Source organism: Acinonyx jubatus, chromosome C2 (genome assembly GCF_027475565.1).
Source record: "Acinonyx jubatus isolate Ajub_Pintada_27869175 chromosome C2, VMU_Ajub_asm_v1.0, whole genome shotgun sequence".
Classification (NCBI taxonomy): domain Eukaryota; kingdom Metazoa; phylum Chordata; class Mammalia; order Carnivora; family Felidae; genus Acinonyx; species Acinonyx jubatus.
The window spans coordinates 87,926,043-87,947,021 of NC_069384.1; the positions used below are offsets into that span (position 1 = coordinate 87,926,043).

A 20,979-nucleotide genomic window follows, 5' to 3' on the forward strand; every position below is an offset into this window, starting at 1 on the left:
CAGGATGGCTTTTGTGATTCCCTAATGAGCTACTTAAACCTTTTGGACCCAGGAAGTTCAGTGTTAGCAGAAATCAATCAGCTCAAGGTCATTGCCTAGGATTTTGGCCAAAGTTCCAAGATGGTGATGTCACATTTACCTTAAAATTTGGCAGGAGAGTACCACTCATAGATAACCCTAGACTGGATTAACAAACAATTATGCAAATGATTTGATTACATAATAAGGTGCGGTTATAGGGAGAAAGATTCAAATAAGTATTTTGTAAGCTTCACAGTCTTCAAGCAACCCAACTACAAGATACTTTGGGCGTGACTAGGTGGTAGAAGACCTAGAAAGAGTCAATGAGCTCATAAAGAAGATGATTAATGACAAGATTGGAAAAGAGAAGATGAGCCACAGCTGACAAACCCAGGACACTCTCCAACATTCATGTTTTATTCAGTCATAACAGGTAAAGAGATGACTGTGGGGACTTCCCAAAATAATGTTAGAACTTCAGGATTTTCTCCAGGTTTCAGAGAACTGGGGACCAATAGGCCCGAGGCACGAGAAATCTCAGCTCACATGAGTCTTTTGTGGTTTCACTGAGGTAAGGGTGAAACCAAATTAAGTCGTAGGATGAGATCTTCCTTTATCTGCATGATCCATGCTGCCTGGCTCTTCCTTGCCCACATTAATCTTTTCTAAGACTTGGAACCAAAAAAAGGGGGGGGGGGGGAATGGTACCAATGCCTAACTCAGGAGCTGTGCCTGTTGAATACCCAGTCCTTCCAGCCATATTAAGCCAACACCCTAACAATAGGATCATCTGATACTTGACATGGTTCTTTTAACCATTCTCTCTTTCTCATCTGCTCATGAAGTGAACACGAAGTGCTCCAAAACCCAAACTTTCTCAAGTTTTCTAGTAACTGAGCCCTTAGAAAAACATGCAATGTCTTTCACAACTCCCCATGCTTCTTAAAAAGATGTACAGTAAGAATCTGCTAGTTCTCTTTTTTTTTCTCCCAAACTTACTAAGAGAAAGAATTTTAAAACAGAAAATAAAGATAAAAAGCAAGTCCAAGCCAAGACTTATTTACTACAACCTTCCTTCTCACTGGGGGCACCTTCCTTCATTTGTTTCTGCCTGTTAAACTTCCTACCAGATCACCTGTCAAAATGATTTCTGGATTAAAATAACCATCTTGTATGTGGAATTTGGGTTAGAATTTGTCATTTCCGAACGTACACCTTGCTCTAACATAACCACCTCTGTGGTAACAACATGTAAAAAAAAAAAAAAACCCCAAATTGCTAAAATCTCCCCCCAAAGAAAAACTGTTTTAGCACTGCAGTCACTTGCAAGCTACTCTGAAAAAATATCCCTGTATTCCCAGATACTCCTGTAATTAATATGTGATTCCGGAAAAGTCATCGGTACCACGCATACCTGTTATTCTGTACTCCAAATATTAAATTCGTTGTCAAATGTTAAAATATTGGTATTATCATCTTCTAAACCTTCATACCTGCCCCTGTTGATTTAGGAGAGACATTTCTTTAACAATTCAGACCTGAGGCAACCTGAAAACAAAAAGAAATGGCAATTCATGTCAAACCGAAGCCAATTCTTATGTGTCGCACTTTGAAACAGACTCAGTATCTGATCTCCACACATTTTACTGATCTGAAGAAATAGCAAGAAATAAAAGGACTGTTTTTCAGAAAAACATTGTTCAGGCTTCTCATAAATATGTGCATCTTTTAAATATCAGGAGTATGAATTTTGACTATAAGATGTTCAAACCCAACCTATCACTTGTGTGACAGAAAGACAAATCACTTTAGATACGTCCACATTGAGCTTCAGAAATTGTTTGCTAAGTTAGATGCATAGAAGCTGGAAATGGATTTTCTCACTAAAACAAGATTTCAAAATAGCAGCTAGTCCCCCAGACTAGCCTTATAATGTTGCTGAGCTATTAGATATTTGAAAAGTAGTAACTAATGATACTATATTTACATGACAATAGTATAGTGGCTACTGCAATATTATCCAATCTCATGACATAACGGGGCATGGAAAGTTTCACTGTAAATAGAACACAGATTGTAAATAATACTGAGAAACATTTTTGTTTCTAGAAACTAGATGTGGGTGATATTCTTCTTTCCTGCATTTCTATATCTGACTTACAAATGATGATTTGGCTGGTATGCCTTGAAATCCCACAAAGATTGTTCTTTTGCTTTTTCTTATTTTTTATGACTGGCAAATTGGAAATCCAAGACACTTTCTTTTTAATCCATTGTTGGGAAAACTTTAGTGTTGTAGTTGTTTGATAGAGGCAGAAGTGAGGATGGGGGCAGGGGGGTGCAGTTAGGATGCATGTAGGAAATTTTATAGTAATTTATCTATCTATTAGTGTTGCAATTTTTTAATCTGTAAGCTCAGATCTTTCTTCAGTTGAAAAATGTGATAAATACATCATGTCTTTAATTATTCTGTTTATTATATCAAAAGGATTTAAGCAGGGAAGTAATGTTTAGAATTTTGTAAGCATTTAAAAAATATTTTTTAATGTGTATTTATTTGAGAGAGAGAGAGAGAGAGAGAGAGAGAGCATGAGCAAGGGAGATGCAGAGAGAGAGGGAGACACAGAATCCCAAGCAGACTCCAGTCTCTGAGCTGTTAGCACAGAGCCCAATGTGGGGCTTGAACACACAAACCAAAAGATCATGACCCAAGCCAAAGTCAGATCCTCAACTGACTAAGCCATGCAGGCATCCCTTTTGTTAGCATTTTTGTGGCAGTGCAGGGAATGGATCTTGAGCAGGACAAAAATGGATACTGTAAAATACATTAGGAGTCTCCTGCAAAATATTTTCAGATACAGAGGGCATTACAAACCAAGTGACAGAGAAAAAAAAGTAGATGATAGAAACATCTAAGAGGCAAAATCTGAAACTGCATAACTTAATGATTAACTGGAGATGAGGAAGAGAGAATAGGAAAAATTTAGAATGAATGTTCATATAATGTATGGGTAACAGTGTCACTGGTACCATCATTAATTATGATGGACATACAGAGGAAGGAATAGGTTCAGGTATCTGTGTGTTCTAGCTAGCTATCTTCTGCTGTGTAACAAATGACCCCAAAACTCAAGGTTTCTAAGTCACATTCATTTTTTTTTTTATCTTGCCAATCTGTAATTGGGGCAGAGCTCAGTGAGGAAATCTCATTTGTGCCCCAAGTGGCGTCAACTACACCAGCTTGATTGGGAGCTAGAGGATCCACTTCCACAATGGTTCACTCACATAGCTGGCAAGTTGGTGCTGCCTGCCTGCTGGGACCTCTGTGGGCTCTCCTGTGGTGCTTGACTTTTTCACAATAGGGTGTCTGGGTTCCAAAAACAAAAACTCCAAAATATGGAAGTGGAAGCTGTCAGCTTTTTGAGGTCTGGGCCCAGAACTCGGCACCATGCTACTTCTACTGTATTCTGCTGGTCAAGCAGTTACCATGCCCAGACTCAAAGACAGGGACATGAACCCCACTTCTCAAAGGGAGGCATGTCAAACAACCTCGGGGCCATGTTCTAAAACCCCCACCTTAAGTTCTACTATAGGACAGAAAAGTCCAATAAGTAATTCAACTTACAAATCTTAAGTGTAGGAACGAGGTCAAAGAAGATAAACCAACTTGGGAGTCATCTATCCACAGATGTAGACAGAGGCAAATTTACTATAATTTTTTGAGTTTCAAACCCCTTACTTCCAATGTGAGACCCAGTACCCAATTTTTATTCTTTTTATCAAAGAGAAACCCCCCAAATTATATAAGCTTCAGACCCCACAAAACCTCAGCCTACCCCTGGGTGATGTTCAAATCATTAAGAGTACATAAGATTATCTGAAGAGATTGCATAGAATGAAAAGGACATTGGACTAAGAATGAAAACCTGAAAACGTGTTCACAAGGTATAAAAGGGAAGCAGCTTATGAATGAGATTTTTAGACTATAACTAGAGAGAGGGAAGATTAGAAAAGAATTTTGTCATAGAAGCCAAAGAGTAGAAAGTTTCAGGAAGGACCAGCTGGTAAACTATCTCAAAAAAAAGCATAAAGGTCAAAAGAAAGAAAAAAAAAAAAGAACTCAAAAGAATCCTTTTGAGTTGGCATCATGGAGATCCATTTGCAACCTTGTCAAAGCAGCTTCAGAGGAAGCAGAAACCACCTTTCAGTGTGTTCAGAGTCCATGTTAATTGGAAAATGGAGACAGCAGGAAATTGGCTGAAAAGGCATCTGAAATAGATGCAAGGATAGGAGAGGTTGGAAACTAGAAAAATACAACTTTGAGATTGTTTTTAGCAAAAATGCAAAGCCTGAAGAGTGTTATAACTCTGAAAGAAATGAAAGCAATATTTTAAAATATTCCCACAATGAAAACACTAGGCTCAGATGGCTTTAGACAAAAATACTCCCAAACTTTCAAAGAAGAAATCATCTGTTTCATACAATATCTTCCAGGAAATAGAAAAAGAGGAAATATGCCCCCGAGTCATTTCACACAACCAGAATAGTCCTGATACTAAAACCATGTACACATTAGGAAAAGGTTAACTTTCAGGTTTCTACTTCATGAATAAAGACGCAAAACCTTAAACAGGGTACCAGCATGGTCAAATGGAACAGTGCAGATAAAAATCAATATGCTATGTTCAAGGTACTTTTAACCTGGGAAAGCAGGTTTCCTGCTTTCCTGCTTTCCTCAAATAATTGTCAATATTTGAAAATCTATAATGGAATTCTGCACATTAACAGATTAAAAAAAGAAAACCATACAACCAATTTAACAGATGCAAGTAAAGCATCTAATAAAAATTCATCATAATACAAACCCATAGTAAACGGAGAAAAGACTAGAAGCGTGGTATCTATTATCAGGAAATGTTGGAAGCATCTTTAAAATCAGGAATGAAATCAACTATCATGACTTCTTCCTAACGTTGTATTGAAGGCTCCACTGATAGCAAATGCTTAATAAAGCAAGTCTTCCTGGCTTCTGTGCTAAGCCTACTTCTCAATTGACTCTGCTACCTCAGCATCTACCCGATATCTACACGCACTCCTTCCTTGGTATCTTCTTCTCAGCATGGGCTGCCCAATGGAGTCATCAGTCTTCAAGTTCCTATTTGATTGATCTGGGATGCAGCATGGGCATCTTGACTTTCAAAATCTCCCCCAGTGATGCCAATACACAGCTCAGGGTGAAGTGCTGAAGTAACATGATAAGAGGAGAGAACAGGAGAGAAGGCAAGGATAGAGCAGTGATTCTTAAACCCGGCTGCACACTACAATCATCTAAGGAGCTTTTAAACTCCTGATTCCCAGATTGCATTCTATACCTGTTTTCAAATCAAAATCTCTGGAGGAAGGATCCCCAAGGCTTTCTCATATGCAGCCAAGGTTTGAGAACTATAGCTCATGACTGTCTCCCTAGGCAATGTCATCAGCTCCCCTGGATTCATCTAAACATATGTCAATGGCTTCAAAATCTGTATATCTTGCCTTCTAAACATGAACATGTTAAATCCAACAGCCACCTCCGCATCTCCTCTTGGAAGTACCAACGCAGCCCAAAGGCCCAGAGCTTCTCCTCCATCACAGTTGGGCACACATCCTGGATTCTTCCCCTAGGCAGCAAGCCCCGCAAGGATGAGGGCTATTACTATCTTGTGTTTGTACGTGAGGACTGGAACGGAGTTTCTCCAATCTCCCTTCACTAAAAATAGGACGGTTTCCACATTACCGGCATATCCTGCAACAAGGGATTAAGAGCCATGGCTAATGAGAAAAGGAGAAGTACAGAAGCAGGAACACAGTACCATGTTGATATTATTGATTTAAAAAGATTTCTGGGACAATGGTGCAGGGGGGTGGGGGTCAGACTATAACGAAATGTGCCTTAGAAACAGACCATCACTCCCCACCTCCAGAAGCAGGAGACAGATGGCAAGAACAGAGTCTGTCTCCAGTCCCATCAAATCCTGAACAACATTGCTCAGAAGTGACTTTCCCTACCGTTTCTTTCCCCTCCTTTCCATCAGTATTAAAGGGGTGAAAAGGGACTCCCCTGATCCTCACTGCCACCATAGTGAGAAAAGAAATCTTCCCACACCCTTGCAACCCATATAATAAGAAGGGACTTTCCTGCCTACATGACAAGATGGGAACCCCCTGCCACAGAGGCATCTAGAAAGTAAGGGATGTCCATCGTAAATGGGTAGGCATCTCTCAGTAAAGGAAACTAAACTTTCCTGGATCTTTTCCAGCTCAATCTGTATTTTTCATAAGCTTTCTCATGAATCTGCATTATTATTTCTATTTTACAGATGGGGAAACTAAGCTTGCCCATGGTCACCAAACCTGTAAGTGGTAAAACCCAGTCATCAGCACGTATATGTCAGAATCAATCCAGCATCATTGTTTGTTCCATGTTAAAATGCACTAGCCTGTCCCTAACATCAACTTATTCTAGTGGGTTTTTTTCTCTCATTCCTATAGTAAGAGCAAGAAGCAAAGAAGGCGGTTTTAAAGGGAAAACTCAAATGAGATGATAAGGCTGAAAAATTGTTCTCGAAATGTTTCCAAAACATCCCTTACTATATTGAGACAGAATGTGGCTCCTCTTTGATCTGCTGTCAAAACAACACAGAATAACACCATGAACTTTTTCCATCTACCACTACCAAGATCAAGGAACCTGGCATTCATCTTTGTAAATAATCTGTTAGCACCAAACTCCAGGCCAGCTGGGGAAACCCCTGCACCCACGGTCCTGGGGAGCACACTTAACTGGGGCTAGGTTCCCCAGCATTCTCTAGTTGCTAAAACCCAGGTTTCTCCAGGCTAAAGAGGAAGGTATGTAGGAGGTCCAGTCCTGTTTGGGAGACTGCCAGGTAAAGCCGCCTCCACAGGCCTCCTCAACTTGTGCGAAAGTGCAATAGGGCGTCACTTGAAAGGAAGCGGAAAGGCTATGCGTGTCCCAGCAGGGCAGCGCCGGTTTGCGTGGCTTCAGCTGGAATCACTCCCTGACTCACTGCTATGCCAATTTATGTTGTTGCTTATATTCGTTAGATTAAAATGATTTAATTAGGCAGTGAAGTGTGGGCTTGTTTGGTGAGCAACATCATTTCTGCATTTTTGTTGTTGTTGTTGTTGTGTCCATGTATTTAAACCTCAGGGGGAAAAGGAGAATATTTTTATTCCCACGGCACCCTTCTAGAACAAATTAAATATTGTTTTCTCTTGCCTCCTTCCTCATGATCTCACTGCTTTTTGGCCGCATAATGGGAAAGAAACCATTTTCAGTAATTTCCATATTGTGTAGAGCCATGGGGAGTGTTAGAGCTACTGTGTCATAGCACTTAAGTTTTAGGCTATAAGAATAAAAATAGAAATGGAGGAGAGTCCACAAATGCACTGCTTTTTTTTAAGGCTCAGTCTTTGAGACTTAGTCTTTGACTAAATGTGCCCCCGGACAAAAATGGCCAAAGATAGACAAAAATAGTCTAACTCTTTATTTCTCATCCACAGACATTTTCAGGAGAAGCAGCCGCAAACATAAGGGGAAAATAATGTTCCCATGCCTTGCATACAACCGGGGCTCCAAAAAATACTTGTTGATTCGATCTTTAATATGATTCAAGATCCAGGCCTCTTCCAGTCCTCTCACCATTAAAGAGTAATGCTTCTTAACAAAAGCAAGATCTCTCATTCCCCAGCAGTACCCTCTGTACGCTCCAAGCCCCCACTCATTCAATCCTTCCACCACCCTCTGGACCAACCCGATAACTAAAGTGTCATCTTCTTTCTGATTAAGGTCTCATACTTCATCCTTTAGCAGCTCCTGAAATCCTATATTCTTCTAAGAAATGCTCTTTAATCTGTGTCCCAATATACACCCTAGCAGGTAATTCCTATGTTTCCTCTTTCCACAACACCCCACAAAATTAATGTACTTCTTTGCCTGTGGATAGCAAGGATTTTATTTTATAAGTTAATCTTCATTCATCAACTGTTTTACCCCATAAATATACAGCAAGAAATACAATAAGAAGACAGGAATCCATCTGCTATGTTAGACAGACTCTCTGCAGCCAGTTAAGCTACCTACAACATGACTTGGTATGGCACTTAAGGAGAATCTAAGGAGCAAAACCACAATGAACACCTGCTGTTTCAATGATAATAAGCACCGAAGAAAACCAGGATCACTTTTTTTTTTTTAACATTTATTTATTTTTGAGACAGAGAGAGAGCATGAACGGGGGAGGGTCAGAGAGAGGGAGACACAGAATCTGAAACAGGCTCCAGGCTCTGAGCTGTCAGCACAGAGCCCAACGCGGGGCCCGAGCCCACGGACCGTGAGATCATGACCTGAGCCGAAGTCGGCCGCTCAACCGACTGAGCCACCCAGGCGCCCCCAGGATCACTTTTTTTAATGTAAGTCATACATCATATTCATCATATCAGGAGCACCATTAAGGACCTCCTTGCCCAGGACAGTGAGATCCTAGGGCTTTTACTTTGTTGTTGTGTTGCATTATCTTGGATTTTTATAAAACCATTTCAATTCTTTCCTAATTGTCAGCTTTTTCTCTTCTACTCACGAACTGTACAGTTTGTCGGGATCTAGTTCCATGCCAAATGGCAGCCAGATGAACAGTCTCCTATATATATCTTTGACATGCATGGGAGAGGACCTGCCTGGTGTACCCTGTCTACCTGCCATCCATCCCAGCCAGCCAGCCAGCTATCCCCCTATCCATCCATTCCAATTTTTTTTTTTTAATTCATAGCCTACAGTTTGTTGTCCTGGGCACTGAGAATAAGCAAGGTAGACATGCACTCCATTTTATGAAAATTACCCTGCCGGATATAAGCCCTTTCCTGACCTCTAGACAAAGTTTCAGAAGAAGCACAGCTGTGTCCTTTTATAGACTTTTTATAGTTGTAAGCAGCTTAGTTGGGGCCACATACTGTTCCATCACTAGCTTTCCATTCACCCTGCAGCACGGAAGAGTCAGGCAGAGTAATATCCCTGCTTTGTACAAAATGCCCACTTCTAGACTTTATTTTATAAATCCGTGCCCAGCTCACACCTGGTAGTGAAAGGTTCTTAGACATTGTGACTGCAAAGCCGATCAGAGCCAAGAGACATGTCCCTAATTCAACTAGATAATATTTTAATATATATAGCAATTGTGGATGTTTTGGATAAGAAATATATTAAAAGAATGCATCATTCTCTCCAGTCCAAAGATTTTTAGAGTTAGTTGCAAAGACGTTTACATATTTTCAGAGCCCAAGAAATGAAAAACCCAATCAAGCAAGGTTCTACGTAAGCCTTTGCCTTAGCTTGGAACAACTAGACAGTGCACATTGCATCTGTGAAAATCAGTAGCAGACTTCCCATAGAAACAAAGCTAGGAAAATTGTTAGTTGAATCCAGCGGATATTGGCTATGAGATTACTCCAAATGGAGGCCATTTACCCCACCACAATGAAAAGGGGTTCCATTGGACTATTTTAGTCCTAGATGAGGATTTATGCATGCCCAGGCCAATATCTCCAGGCAGTAAGCACCTTCAACAAGCTGAGGAGGCAAGTCCCAAAATCAATGGCAAGGCAACCCCCAAAATTCATCAAGGTAATACATTTTTTCCCCATAATGGATAAGCATATTTTAAGCCCCCCCAAATTTTAAATTTAAATGATAAATGTTTAACAAATCAACCCAGTACCATTTACGATTTTGCATTAAATAATATGTGCATATTGAGAATTTCAAATATTCATACAAGAGTTTGGCCTCTTTAAGTAATAGTTAAGCCTTGTAATTCTGATTTAAAATATGTAATTGAGTTATTGATTTAGAATTGTGATTGTAAAAATATTATAATGTTGGAAGATTTAAGAGATTTTAGTGTTCCCATATCTATGGGTTTGATCTGTTAGATTTACAACCGTTACTTAAGTACATAGGAAGGGTTTTGTTAGTTAAAACAATCATAGTCTATAAAAAGAAAATCAAGCATGTTTAAATTATAAATGAAATTTAAAATGTTCCAGGCTGTTCAGTTAAGTTTGTAAATGGGACTGAGCATTACTCAAAGGCCCCCTTAAAAGTGACTGTTAAAATTGCTGAATTTATAAATAGAAAAATCAGATCTTTAAACTGAACTTAAAAGTTTAAAGAAGAGCTACATTTGTGGATTTGTAACATTATTAATTTTTAAAACAAACAAAAAAAAACCTGAGTAATCTTTTTTACACACAAAAACTGCCTTAAAGGGTATTTTTTTAAGCCACAATTAACAACATCCTTGGAGCCTAGGGATTGAATAGAGAGAAAGAATTATGCTCCCACAGAGAAGGCAGGAAAAAATATATACTGTATAGCCCAAAGTTGACACTAAAAAGGGCCTTTTCTACTAACTTCTGTTATCTTCCAGTAAATGCAGCAAAAATGCTACAGGATAGTGTGGGTAAAGCAAAAAGATCAGAATTATTCAGCTGCTTATTACTGAATGCCTACTCCGTGTTTAATGCCGTGGGAAAATGCAAACATATATAAAGTTTTTAATCTAGTGAGACAGGTAAGATGCATAAACCTGAGCCGACTGAAGAACAGAATGTTTCGGCTCAATAAGCAGTTACTAAGAGTCAACCTTGCAAGAGATATAGTGATTGGCTGCAGGGATGGGGAGGAAGCTGGGCTCAAAAACAAACAATAAGCTTTATAATTAAGTGCTAAATTGTGTGTTGGGAATCAAGTGAAGAGCATTCAAAGAGAGATACCGAAGCGTATTGGAACAGCTGAGATGTAAGGATGAGGTAAGAATCGATCTGGGCTTTGAAGGATGGAAAGAGCTGAAATCCGCAAAAGGGGGCAGAGCTGGAAGGGAACAGGAGGATGACCCTATTGTACAAGGGAAACCACTAGGAAACCAGCTGCCAAGGGAAAGGTTCACTCTGGGTGACAGTGAAGTTAGATTGCGGAACAATTTCCAAATGACACAAGACTAAAACAAAAGTTAGTTACTAGTCTAAGGTACTAAAGACTAGAACTCACAACAGTAATAGTTACTACCAAACAGTGGGAGGAGGTGGTATAAAATGCGAGAAATTCTCATCTGTCGTTGCAAAGAAACCATAGAGAGTATTTCAATTCGATGAATCAAGGGCGCCTGGATTGGTTAAGCATCTGACTCTTGGTTTCAGCTAAGGTCATGATCTCACGGTTTGTTTGTGAGTTCAAGCCCTGCATCAGGCACCATGTTGGCTGTGTAGAGCCTGCTCCAGATTCTCTCTCTCCCTCTTTCTCTGCCCCTCCTCTCTCTCTCTCTCCTTCTCTCTCTCTCTCTGAAAATAAATAAATTTAAAAAAAAATAAATTTGATGAATCAAAGAAAAAAGTGTAAGCATATATTATTAGACTGTTTAGGGTAAATACCAGAGGAAAGGTAAACGAGGTTGAAACAGTTTGTCTCTAGGAATAGAACTGGGGATCAGAGAATGTAGCTTTTCATCCTAAACTCTCCTGCACTATTTGAGTTAATACCATGTGAATGTATTACTCTGAACCAAATATGAAAATTCAAAACAAATAAGCTCAGTTATTAGGCCGCATTTGTTTGACACAGAAGCACATTCACTACGAAGCTATTAAAGCTTAAGCCTCCAGGCCCCGCACTGGTACTGACACCTTCCAAGGCCTACATCTAATTTTGTAATGATACAGTTTCTATTCTTTCTCTTAAAGAGATTCCCTCATGTCATATCAGCTTCATGCCCTGGATGCCCCTGGTTTCAACAAAGATTTTTTTTATTTTTTACAATCCCTTAATGCCTTTCTCACTTTACATTGTCCTAGAAGGGATCCAGTCCCACTATGTTTTATGTCACCCTTGATCATGACACATGATCTTTGTTATGCTAATAAATAATTTTTATTCAAAATAAAAATCCCTATTTGATTCAGGGAGCAATATCAAGACACTCAGATTTTCAAACAGAGAAATGCCCCACAGGAAGTGGCAATTTACAGAACACTGGATGGAGACTGAGAGAGACCAGAAGTGGAGGGTGGTGGCAGTTACTGGCAGGTAAAATATGAAGACTTGGTCTAAGGGATAACAAGAAGGAATGGATAAAATGAGATCCATACAAGAGGCATTTTAAAATAGGATCAACCAGGCCCGCTTACCAGCTGAAGAGCTGCCCACAGATAGGGACACCCAGGATACCTCCAAATTCTATGTTGGGATGGAGCCTGATTTTTTTTCTCATCATTTGGCAAATTTCTCATAGGCTTCAAATGAAACTTTGACGAGTAAAAACCAATTTGAATGAAAACATCTTGCCAGTCTTTCTCTAACTCTGTCAAATATTTACAGATAACATTCAACCAGCAAGTTTTAAACAAGGGAAGTTTCTTTTACTAAACAAAAATGAGGGGCTCCTGGGTGGCTGAATTGGTGAAATATCCGGGTCTTGGTTTTGGCTCAGGTAATAATCTCGTGGTTAGTGAGTTCAAGCCCCTGCATCAGGCTCTGCTCTGTCAGTGCAGAGCTTGCTTGAGATTCTCTCTCTCTTTCCCTCTCCCTCTCTCTCTGGCCCTCCTCCACTTGTTCTCTCTCTGTCTCTCTCTCTCTCAAAATAAATAAATAAACTTAAAAAATAAAAAATAAACAATAATGAACTTTCATAGTCCTGTACATAGTCTTCAGGAGCATGTGCTGACCAAGGAACCTAATACATGAATTCAGTTAAAGTCCCCAACAGTCCTTTGGCTCGGGAGAGTTCTCACTTAGACACAGTTTGTATCACTGCCTATATTCCTGCTGTGGCAGATTGATAATTAATCCACATTCTGTGGGAGGAGGCACATAACAAAATTGTTCTACAATGGTTAAGACATTTGGCAAACAACTTAAAGAATTTTGTGAAGCACATCTAAATATTTCTTACTGCTCTTATGAGCCAGTATTTTGTAGTATCTCTACACTGTGTTCTGGGCTGTGTGCATGTAACTTGGGAACTCTGAATACATAAACTGTCAGTCTTTGGATTTTTCTGTGGAAATAAGAAATTTAAAGTCTTGTTTGTATGCAGCCAAACAGCACACCTGACCTGGAAAGCGAAGGCAGTTAATGATGTACCTGGGTTGTTTCCTGATCGATTAATTTGACTGCAATGCATCTGGGTAGATTGACAGCCAGGCCTGAAACTTGGTAGGAACTGCTGTCCGTCACCCTCCATCTCTTGACTTGGGATTTAGTCTTTTTTTATTTTTATTTTTAAAATGTATTTATTTATTTTGAGAGAGAGACAGAGCACAAGAAGGTGAGGGGCAGAGAGAAGAAGAGATAGAATCTCAAGCAGGCTCCATGCCATCAATGCAGAGCTCTATGTGGGGCTTGAACTCATGAACCGTGAGATCATGACCTGAGCTGAGATCAAGAATTGGATGTTTAACTGCCTGAGCCACCCAGGTGCCCCAGGATTTATTCTTATAGATAGAGGCTAATGCTCTATCCTTTTTTGCCAAGGAGGCAGGGGGAGAAAAAAGAAAAAAAAAATTTTTTGGATGGCATAAATCAGAACCAAAACTTCACTTACTAAACAAAATGCCTACTGAGTACAGTGAGTTAAGAAGTAGAAATACAGAGCAAAGGGGCACCTGGGTGGCTCAGGTCATGATCTCACGGCTCAGGAATTTGAGCCTCATGTCAGGCTATGTGCTGACAGCTCAGAGCCTGGAGCCTGCTTCGGATTCTTCGTCTCCCTCTCTCTCTGCCCCTCTCTCACGATTCAGGAGTTTGAGCCCTACATCAGGCTTTCATGTGTCAGCACAAAGCCTACTTCATATCCTTTGTCCCCTCTCTCTCTGACCCTCCCCCCTTGCATGCCCTCACACCATTCTCCCTGTCTCTCTCTCTCTCAAAAATAAACACTAAAAAAAAAGAAGAAATACAGAACTAAATATATGAGTGCCTTCCTCCAACAGCTCCAAAGCTAGTGAGTAAATTAGAAAACCAATCTATGAGGGCAATGATAGAGATGTAGTAGTTTCCACAATTATTTCACCAGAACAAAAGAGGACAAACTTTCTTTTTTCCCCAAGTTTTTATTCAAATTCCAGCTAGTTAACATAACAGTGCAATAGTGGCTTCAGGTGTACCACTGATTCATCACTTAACATCATTCATCATTCATTCATCAGTGATTCATCACTTAACATACAACACCCGGTGCTCATCACAAAGAGAGCTTGTGTCATAAATTTCCTTGCCCTCTGGATCTCATCCTTTCAGACATTTTTTCCCACCTCAATCTATTATTTGTCCCCACTCTTCACATCTTCCAGCTGTCTCTCTCTACTGGCCTCTTGCCATCATCAGCATTGTAAGCATGCCAATATATTCCCCCTCTTTTAAAAATATGAAATAAATCCCTCCTATAACCACTGCCCTTCACAACTCAAAGTCTACTCACAAGTCAGGAAGGGGGTGGGGCATCTGGGAGGCTCAGTCAGTTAAGCATCCGATTTTGGCTCAGGTCATGATTTCACGATTCCAGTTCCTGGGTTCAAGCCCTGAGTAGGGTTCCCCGCTGCTTGGGATTCTCTCTCTGCCCCTCCTCTGCTCACTCTCTGTCTCTCAAAAAGAAATAAACATGAAAAAAAAAGTCCTGTCTGGGGTACCTGGGTGGCTCATTCAGCTGAGTATCAGACTCCTGATTTGGCTCAGGTCATGATCCCAGGGTCCTTGGATGGAGCCCCCTGCCAGGCTCTCTGTGCTGAGTGTGGAGCCTACTTAAGATTCCCTCTCTCTCTCTCTCTCTCTCTCTCAACCCCATCCCTCTCTCTCTCCCTCCCTCTCTCATTCTCTCTCTCTCTAAAAAAAAAAAAAAAAAAAAAAAATGTGGTGTCTGATCACTGCCTCCTCAGCCTGACCGCCTACTCCCTTCTCATCCACTGCAGTTTCACACCTGCTGCTCTTCTTGCCAAGATAGCTAGTGATCTCCTTCGGTCAAATTCAATGGTCTTTATTTCCAGGATCTCTCAGCTGCTTTTGACACTGTTGAATCTCCCACTACTCTTAACTTCCTTGGAGGGAAAAAAAATCTGGTTTTCACTCTTCCCTGGCTACTTATCAATCTCATTTGCTGGCTTTCCAGGTGTTAGTTTACTATGATCCCCAGGTTTGTTTTCTGGCTCTCTTTTCTCTTCCTTTGTACATACTCTCCCAGTGATCTCCTCCTCCCCAGTGGATTCAATCACCATCTATATGTGAATGACTAATACAATCCAGCTCACCTCCTGTCTCAGAACCACAGGCCCAATGGGAATCACCATTTGCCTGTGCCAGAAACTCCTCAAGCTCAACTTGTCCAAAACCAGGCTCATCGTTCTGCTCGAACTCATTCTCTCTCCTGGGTTTACCATTCTGTTGAATAACGTCACGTTCTATATAGTTTGGCTACTCTGAAGGACTGTAGTGCCAGTGTAAACAAAGTATTTGATATTTTTAAGAGTTTTTCTTCTATTTATCACTGTTCTGATCCAAGTAGTCCAGACTTATTCTTTTCATCCTATTGTTGATGTAACTATGAAAATCAATCATGTTTCAAAAATGAGGTATCTAATTAACTACTTTGGAAGACATATAAGCTTATATTGTTTAGAAAATATTAAACAAAACGGTTTAAGAGATTTTATTTAGTCTTCAATCTCTGTTGAAGTGCCACTAGAAATCTAAAGAAGTCTCTTTTAGGACCTAGATGGACCCCTATTTGAGATACCTTGACATTGCCCTAGAAAAACTTATTCACAGGTAATTACAAAGTCACTATTTTATAAAGTGGAGTTATGCCCAACTTCTGCTCTTCCTTCTATGTTGGGAAATTCCTCATGTGCTTGAGTAATAAATATTGCAATCAGGCAAACACGAAGCAAAGATGGCACAAGTGTTCGCCTTCCACACTTTCTGAGACTTTCTTCAGCTACAAAATGGGGTAATGATACTTACCTCACATGGATGTTGGGGGGATTTCGTGAGATGTGTGCAAAATGCCTGGCATATGCTGGGTGCTCAGAAATTTCAACAAATATTTTATTTTTAAATTTTTTTCACCTTTCTCTTTCCTTTCCCCTAATTTTGAGGCAATTTAAGCCTTCTGGTGCAGAATGAAATACACCTAGAAAGAAATTCCATATGATTCCAGATCAAAACTGTTCCAGTATACCTGTAGAAATTAAATTTGGTTTAAAAATATTTCAAACATTTCAAGTGGCCCAGACTGTATTTCTCAGGTGTACTCTACAGTGGACCCAAATCCCTAGGGTATTCCAAGAGTGGACCTGACTTCTTGAGGCCCTCAAAATTCTCATTGGTGAGATTACATTAAAAGGCCAGGAGCAGTGAAGACTGACTTACCCTCCAGAGGCAACTTTAGCTCATACATGAAATTCTCTTAAAGCCTCAAAACTAGGAAGGATAAGCAAAAGGAAGTAGAGAACAAAAGAGGACTCTGAATATTATGAGCTACCTCCTCTAAAAATTCTTGGCTTACTTTGAGCTACCTTCTTCAAAACAACAGCCAACTGAAAAGATGGTTTGTGCGATGGAGCATGGGGACGGGGGTGGGGGGTTGAAGGACGGCTCAGCACACCTAGGAAGGAATAGGAACTGTTCTTTACATCAGCCTAAGAGTTTGGTAGCGAAGGAGGAATGGAGGAGAGCACATTCCCTCTAGAATCCCAGTGAAAAAGGAGGAATGAAACTAATGGCTTGCTGAACTAAGTTATGACTGTGTGAAAAGCCCACGTTGTCAGTGCAAGTCTGTGAACCACCAGCAGCCTTCACAGCACTCTCAGCAAAGATCCCCTTCATAATTTCTTTCATGGAGCCCTGACAGGGAGCTCCCACAGAACAGGCCACAGGTATAACTGGGCTTACAATGCAAACATTATGAATATGTTGTTAGTGTAATCACTGGCAGCACTTACCTCTTGGTATTTCCCTTTTAAGTGTAAGAACCCAGGCCCAACTTTTTCCAGGGCAGCTATATTCAAGCTGGAGTACACACACAGTTTTGTGGGTATGTGAAGACTTTCCAAGGAGCACACAAAAAAGGATAGTGTTAAGAGAACTAACTTCCTCAGCATCTATGAGTATTATCTATCTGGAAAAGAGCTTGCTGTCAAGGTGATCTCTCAATCTCCTGTCTCCTCCTTTACTAAAGAAAAGCATACCAAATACCACTCAGTCATAAAAAAGAAGGAAATCTTGTCATTTGACATGGATGGACCTTCAGGGCATATGCTAAGTGAAAGAAGTCAGAGAAAGACAAATACCATATGATCTCACTTATATGTGGAATCCACAAACACAAAAACAAAACTGAGCTCATATAAAGAGAGAGCAGATTGGTAGTTGTCAGAGGCAGGGATGGGGCATGGGGAAGGTGGGCAAAATGGGTGAAGGGGGTCAAAAGGTACAAAGTTCCAGTTATAAAATAAATCAATCCTGGGATGTAATGTACAGCACGGTGATTATAGTCAATAACACTGTATTTTATACCTGAAAGTTGCTAAGAATAAATCTTAAAAGATCTTATCATAAGAAAAATATATTGTTACCATGTGTGGTATTAGATGTTAACTAGATTATTGAGGTGATCATTTTACAATGTATACAAATATCAAATCATTATGTTGTATACCTGAAACTAAAATGATGTTATATGTCAATTACATCTAATTTTAAAATTTAGACAATATTGGGGCGCCTGGGTGGCTCAGTCGGTTAAGCGCCCAACTTTGGCTCAGTCATGATCTCACAGCTTGTGAGTTCGAGCCCCGCATCGGGCTCTGTGCTAACAGCTCAGAGCCTGGAGTCTGCTTCGGATTCTGTGTCTCCCTCTCTCTCTCTCTCTCCCCTTCCCCCACTCACACTTTGTGTGTGTGTGTGTGTGTGTGTGTGTGTCTCAAAAAAATTAATGAATAAAAACATTAAAAACAATTTTTAAATAAAATTTAAACAATATAGATAAGCAATAGAATAAATAAAATAGAAAGACTATAGACAAGAATAAAATAAATAGAATAGAAATGATAATAAATAAGTAAAATCTCAACTACCCAGAAAAAAAAAGAAAAGAAATACATACCTTTCACCTTTTGCCAGTCTTACTGTGGTACACTGCCCTGGGGCATGAACACCTGAAGAGCAAAGGAAGAATTAAGTCTCAGAGTAGGTATAGAGGAAGCAAATACTGTTAATGACTTGAAATAAATACCTTTGCTTGTCACGCATCTTAGTTCACACTGCTATCACAGAATACTATAGACTGGACAGCTTATAAAAAAACAGTTATGTATTTCTTACAGTCTTAGAGGCTGGAAGTCCAAGCCCAAGGCCCTGGCAGACTGAATGTCCGGTGAGAACACACTTTGGTTCATACATGGCCATCTTCTCACACTGGCTTCACATGGCAGAAGGGGGAAGGGAGCTGTCTGCAGTGGCTTTTCTAAGGGCACTACTCCCATTCCTGAGGGCTCCTCTTTCATGACCTAATTACTTCCTAGAGGCCCCACCTCCTCATATATTCACAGGAGGATTAGGTTTCAACATGTGAATTTCGGGGGACACAAACATTCTGTCTACAATGAATGACTTCTTTGCTCCCCACAAGATGGAAGTAGGATGTAAACACAGCTGATTTGGGGCAAGCCATGAGATCTTTGGCAAATGATTCAGGAGGTGAAGAATGAAAGAATGGAAAATGAATCTAGAAAGGACGTTGCTATTCTAAAACTACTTCTGGGGCGCCTGGGTGGCTCAGTCCCACTTCAGCTCAGGTCATGATCGCACAGCTAGTGAGTTCGAGCCCCGTGTCAGGCTCTGTGCTGACAGCTCAGAGCCTGGAGCCTGCTTCGATTCTGTGTCTCCTCCTCTCTCTGCCCCCCCCCATGCTCATGCTCTGTCTCTCTCTGTCTCTCAATAATAAATAAATGTTAAAAAAAATAAAAAAAAAAACACTACTTCCATTTCTATCTACCTGTTTACGTGATAACATTTCTTATGTGCACGCAAGTGTGGGAACAGAAAACGAGAAATAGAATGAATGTTCATTCTAGCAATAGGCAACAGTAGTCATCCATGGATACAGGAGCTAGTTAGAAAAAAAAGGCACATTCACCTCATGATATATGGTCAATAAAATTAACGCTTAAAGCCATGTAATCACACAGAATTTTTTAATTAAAACTTATATTTATTTTGTTGGTTCTGTAAGGCTGGCCATATAAATTCCAAGAGAAAAAAATCACGTAAAACCCATCACCATTAAAAAAGAGCTTGTTCATGTATTTTTTAAGTGAATGATGATAGGTATCTGATTGCTGTGGTATTTGGATCCCATTGGATACATTTTAAAAAGTGATGTAACGGCTTTATTCTAAAATGTCAATTTTTGCAGTACAGTGGGTATTATCCTTTGCCAACACTTCAACTTAGAATGCAAAACTGTAGCTGTCATTTTCAAAAAGAGCTGAGGATACATCATATTACGACATTCTTTTGGGGGTACATATACAAGAGTCTAAAGATGAGAACCAGTATAGCTCAGCAGGCCCCTAACCTTTTCATGAGGGAGAATCCCCTCCTGAACATAGAAAAAGAGGCAGTAGTATTTTTACTTTCTATATCTATTCACCAAGAAAAAGTAACAAAAACTAGTAGTAACACTTAACAGTAACACTTGTGAGTTATTAAATAAACTTTAACATTCATCAAAACGACATTGGCATGCATCTCAAGACTAACCTATACTGATCTGAAGCATACTGTCCATCATAATCTAGAATGTTTGGGGTACCAGAGGATTCGCAGCAACTCCACGCTAACACCATACTCCCCTGGTCGGGGTCCTTTGACCTTTCAGGGTGGTCTTCTCCTGTGAGAAGGCTAGCAAAATACAGGACACCTGGAAAGGGGGTACAACAATCCAAAAGCCTTTTGGAGCAAAGTAGGAGGCTGAAATGAGTGACCCTACCCCAGGCCAAACAGGACTAAAAGGGCGGCTGACAACGCTTGTGTTGCCGGAAGCTTTCCACTCTTCAGGAGAAGCTGCCTTTTATGTGAAACCTCTGGATTTTCAATCCAATTAAAAAACAAACAAACAGAACCTATTTAGGTCAACCAAAAACACAAATGTGAGCTGAATTCAGTTGCTGGACATCCAGAGTGCAGCCTCTGCTCCAGTGCTTCTCAGAGTCGGCCTGGATCCAAGAACTGTTTGTTACACTCCACGATGGGATGCACATAGCAACTGAGAATAACATTTAGAGACAGCCAGAGCAGTTTGGTAGAGACATTTTGCAAATATAATTTTCTAAACCTAATAAGAAAAATTAGGCTTGTATTTTCATATCTGTTTTTCTATTTTATTTCTTTAGTTTAAAAAATATTGTTTGTGTTTATTTATTTTGAGAGAGAGAGAGAGAGAGAGGTAAAGAATCCCAAGCAGGCTCTGAGCTTGTCCACGTGGAGCCGGATGTGGGGCTCAAACTCACAAACCACGAGATCATGACTTGAGCCTAAACCAAGAGGTGGAAGCTTAACTGACTGAGCCACCCTGGTGCCCAAAGATGATGCCTTTTCTAAACCAAAATTAGGGTTTGATACCTGAATACCAATCTTCATACTGACTACCTGAAAAGACACAAGCCTGGGAATTAAAATGCACCCATTTTTTTTTAAGTTTATTTATTTTGAGACAGATGGAGACAGTGTCAGTGGGGGAGGGGCAGAGAGAGAGAGGGAAAGAGAGAATCTCAGGCTGGTTCCTGATAACAGCGCAGAGCCCGACTCAGGCCTTGAACTCCGGAAACCATGAGATCATGACCTGAGCCGAAACC

General features: G+C 40.2%; 1 long non-coding RNA gene across 3 annotated transcripts in view; it reads right to left on the bottom strand.

Moving 5' to 3' along the window:
• LOC128315234 (uncharacterized) overlaps window positions 1-20,979 on the bottom strand; it is a 597,865-nt gene that overhangs the window by 491,157 nt on the left and 85,729 nt on the right. For all 3 annotated transcript variants that reach the window (XR_008297800.1, XR_008297802.1, XR_008297801.1), the window contains one exon: window positions 18,228-18,279. This is a non-coding gene — a long non-coding RNA (uncharacterized LOC128315234). The remainder of the gene's footprint in view (window positions 1-18,227; window positions 18,280-20,979) is intronic.